The sequence below is a fragment of the Zingiber officinale genome, chromosome 8B, assembly GCF_018446385.1.
Source record: "Zingiber officinale cultivar Zhangliang chromosome 8B, Zo_v1.1, whole genome shotgun sequence".
Lineage (NCBI taxonomy): Eukaryota > Viridiplantae > Streptophyta > Magnoliopsida > Zingiberales > Zingiberaceae > Zingiber > Zingiber officinale.
The window spans coordinates 35,473,815-35,478,812 of NC_056001.1; positions in this window are offsets into that span (position 1 = coordinate 35,473,815).

A 4,998-nucleotide genomic window follows, 5' to 3' on the forward strand; every position below is an offset into this window, starting at 1 on the left:
CTTGGAGCTAGATATTAATTAAGTGAGTTGTCAGTAACTCATTTAAATAGTGGGCATTCGATATCTTAAACACAGAGAGACTAACGCACTAATGATAAGAAGGAGCTCATATTGTAATATGGGATTGGTGCGGTAGTGTAATAATAACTCTTTAGTGGTATAAGTTATTATTGATGAACTTGAGTTGGGTATTCGGGGTGAACACGGGAAGCTCAAGCTCATCAGGAGACCAAAACCAATTCCTCCTCTCGATCCCTGTTGTAGCCTCTTATTTATAAAGTCTTATATCCACTTAAAGTCAAGCTTCTTATCCATCTTGTTGTGGCCGGCCAAGCCAAGCTTGGAGCCCAAGCTAGGGTCGGCCAAGCCAAAGGATAGAGCCAAGTTGTGGTCGGCCAAGCTTGGAGCCCAAGCTAGGTGGTCGGCTACATAAAATTAAAAGGGTATTTTAAATTTAAAATTTTTTCCTTTTGTGGAAGTCATGGTTTTAAAAGAGAGTTTTTAAATTTAAAAATCTTTCCTTTTATAGCTATCTATAAAGAATTAAGAGAGAGGTTTGATATCTTTCCTTATTTGTAGTTAAAAGAAAGATTTTAATTTTTGATAAAACTTTCCTTTTTATAACCATCCATATGTTTTAAAAGAGAGATTTTAATTTATAAAATTTTTCTTTTATAACCAACAAGGGATTTAAAAGAGAAATTTTTATTAAAATTTCTTACCGGAAACAAATAAGGAAGTTTTAATTTTATGTTTAAAACTTTTCTTATTTGGAGCACAAGTATAAGGCCGACCATGACAAGTATTAAAGGAAGTTTTAATTTTTTGTTTTAAACCTTTCCTTTTTAGTCATTAGCAAGGAATATAAGGAAGTTTTAATTATGTTTAAAACTTTCCTTTTTTGCCAAGACCAAGGATTATAAAAGAGATGGAGGGGTGCCTAATGAGATAACACATCTTCTATTCCTCTCTTCCAATCCTTTGGTGGCCGGCCCTTGTCCCTTTCTCTTCTCCTTTTGTTTTCTCTCTTGGAGGCCGGCGGCATCAAGCATTGCTTTCTCTTGGTGGCCGGTTGCTTGAAGGAGAAGAAGAAGAGAAGGAAGCTCTCTTGTCTAGTATCCCTTGGAGGTTAGTTGGTGGCCGGATCTAGGAAGCAAAGGAAGAAGTTTGGGTGGATTTCATCTTGGAAGATCGTCGCCCACACGACGTCCAAGAGAAGGAAAGGAATACAGCAGAAGATCAAGAGGTCTATAAGTTATAAAGGTATAACTAGTTATTAGTTTCCGCATCATAATTAGTTTATATTTTGTATAGATCTTGAAAAACCAAACACAAGAGGTTATCGGTTTTAGGTTATCATTTTTGTTCTCGATTTTATTGTTTGATTTCATGTTTCGATATTGTGCTTCTATTGATGTCTCTATAGTTAAATCTAGTTTACTGTAAGAAGTTAAATATTCAATTTCTTTAAAAGACTTTGTCTATGAAGTGGTGGATGATCTCATACCTAAGAAGGCCTAGTGCCTCGTCATGTTTAACCTGGAAGTCGATCTTTGAAATAGATATTTGATTAACTTCTGTAATATGGTCTAACTTAGGAAGATCACATCGGTTAAACTTGGAGTTAAAATATTAAGTATCGTTTCCAATCCAAGTTTAACTTATGAAGAACAATTTGGATTAATAATGTTAAGCATCGTTTGCAATCCAAATTTAACTTCAGTAGAGCACATGGGTAGCTAGGATAGTTCTATGCTTGTACAACTTTTTGTACAGGGGAACTAGGGTGGTATTCCGAGTAGCAACCAACAATTCGCTAGCTCGAAAAATTTTCCTGGCCGAATATTTTTGGCCAACTCTCCAAGAGGATGTCGCTCGGACAGTAACCACATGCCTGTCTTGGCAAAGGTATCTCAACATCCCACACCGACCAACCGAGGAAATGAAGAAAAATATCCATGGTGTTTTGCTCGTTCTACCAATGGGGCATGAACATTGTGGGACTGTTTCCCATGGTGATCGATCAACGGAGGTTCCTGCTCATCGCGATGGACTACTTCTAAATGTGGGTAGAGGTCGAGCCACTAGCAAGGATAAATGAGAAAATGCTCATTAAATTCATTTGACAAAACATCTTGTGTTGGTTCGACATCCCCCACCGGCTCGTCTCGGATAATGGGAGACAATTCACGGGTCGGAGGCTCAGGGAGTGGTACGAAGGCTATGACATCCAGTAGACCTTCACCTCAATAGCCTACCCCCAGAGCAATGGCCAGGCGGAAGTCACAAAAAGGGAGATTCTTAGAGTCTTACAAGCTCAACTCGACCATGCAGGAGGCAGCTGGGTCGACGAGCTCCCGAGTGTTTTATGGGCACTTCGCATGACTCCAAAAGAAGTGGCTGCGTAACACCATTCCAGCTGGTATATGGAGGAGAAGCAGTGGTTCGCGTGGAGATTGGAGTAGGATCTGACTGGGTGCAACTCTACGATGAGGGAAATACCGACTGGAGGTTAATGGACCTCGACATGGTGGATGAATCGCGAGATAAAGCCACCATCTAGATAATGACATACCGACAACAAATGAGGCAGAACTACAATCAAAGGGTGATCTCGAGGTCTTTCCAGGTTGGAGATCTGGTGTGGAAGAAAATCAAGCCGGTCGACGATGTCACCAAACTCGAGGCACCATGGGGAGGACCTTATAAGGTCGTACAAAAACTACGCTCGGGGGCCTACTACTTGGAGGACGAACACGTACAGGAGACGGCTCGAGCGGCCATGGAGTGTGAATCATCACCAACCCTATATGACCGGATGAGAGGTGCATAAGTAAATAGATGTATTTGTGCATATGCCTTCTTGATGCAAGACAGACATGAATAAAAAACAAGTTTTCCAGACTCTTGAGCTGATCGACCAAGTTAAAAGTCGAGCGGCGACTATAAATCCTTGTTACCATTAACGGTCGAGCAGCGACCTTAAATCCTTGTCTTTGTCAACAGTCGAGTGGCGACCTTAAACCCTTATCTCCGTCAACGGTCGAGCGGTGACTTTAAACCCTTGTCGCTATCAACGGTCGAGCGATGACCTTAAATCCTTGTCTCTGTTAACGATCGAGCGGCGACCTTAAACCCCTGTCTCTGTCGACGGTCGAGCGGCGACTATAAAACCTTGTCTCCATCCACGGTTGAGTGACGATCTTAAACTCTTGTCGCCATCAGTGGTGGAGTGACGATCTTAAACCCTTGTCACAGTCAAGCGGCGACCTTAAACCTTTGTCACAGTCAAGCAGCGACCTTAAACCCCCGGCTATGCCATTCAACGATCGAGTGGCGACCTTAAACTCTGTGTCTACATCAAAAACCGAGTAGCAACTATAAATCCGAGACCAATAAAAAATGGCTTGTCCAGGCAATTTATATGACGTCGATCGGTGGGCCACGAAACCACTTTAATGAAATATTTCGCTCCATGGTTAGTGGTTCACAGCTCGAACCCTGAGCAGTAGCACAATGAAAACATTTAAAAAATATGAAAAGGAAGAAAATCGAACGGCGTAGAACGAAGGATTGACAAATCTACTGAACAGGCAACTATCCATTAATACTCTGATAAAACCTACAAGTATATGAAAGGACAATACAGAATAGCTCAGCATTCGCTCAAGTAAGTTCACTCCAAAAAATCCAAAATATCGTCAGGCAGTGACTCAGTCAGCTTATCCCAACTGATGACCTTGCTTGTCAGAGCGGAGGGGAGGTAGCCGCCTTCCTTCAATTGATCAAACATCCCGTCGATAGCAAGGTTGAATAGACGGAGTGCCCGATCGGTGACCTTATCATTAAAGCATTCGAGCGAATGTAGGTTTGCTTCATGAGATCAAACATGCTCGATTCATCTCCCTAATAAGTCTCTAAGGCCGCTCGGGAGGCCTTCAGCTCTTCCTTCAAATTGGTCAACTCTTCATATTTGGCGTCGAGCTGAAGCTTCGAGGCGGAGCATTCGATTGACCTACTCTCCCTCTCGGCGTTTAGCGAGGCCTCCGCATCCTTCAGGTTTTGAGCCAGCACCCGAAACTCTTTATTTTTGATCTCCAAGTCCTCAATGGTCGAAGCTTCCTGGTGTTGGCCAAGTTAAGCTTGGACTCGAAGGAGTTGGCCTATTTATCAAGCCGAGCCAATTGAGCAGCCTATTCGGCACCTTTGCTCTTCTCTACCTCAAGATGCTCGGAGCTCTTACTCAGATCGGCTCTTTGTTGAGTCATCTCAGCACTCATCTACTCCAGCTGTGTCTGAGAAGCAGGCGATTGGTTGCTCGATGCGCGTAGCTGTTTGATTTCCTACTCCAAAAATGTGAGCCTTTGACACATGACCAGGTTCTCTACCCAATACTGAAAGGAACCCAGGAAAGTATCAGAGCCAAGCGGAAATAGATCAGAACGTACAAGTAAAATGCTCACCCCAGTGGACATCTGGGTATGACTGTCGGCGAGTGCCCCTGGAGGCATGACCGCTGTGCGAGCGCTAGCATCGACCAATATTTGAGTGAGCGACCCCTGGATAATTATCTGGTGCTCAGGGGCTCGGGATTCGGCGCTGTCCGAGGCATGCCACTCATCCGTAGCCAGATGAATGACTGTCGTTATGTGGCGTTGATCGCTCGGAGCGGACGGGGATGTCGTTGCTCTGCCAGCCGAATGAGGCGATGACGTAGGTCCAACACGAAACACTTGTGCCACCGGCAAAGGGGATGACATGAAGGCGATCGGCGGTGCGGCTATTAATCCCTCAAGCAGACTGGACAGTGACGGTGCCCGATCGGAAGATATAGAGCCTGGGAGCTCAGCGACTCCTTGATCGGTAGCAGGTGCAGAGGTTTTGCCCAGCTCGGAATAGGGACGAGAGATGATCGGTGCTGGAGTCTGCAAGGTTGAAGTCATAAATCGAGAGGAACCCCCTTCCGCTCGGCACTTCTTGCGATGTCACAGGGGCTTG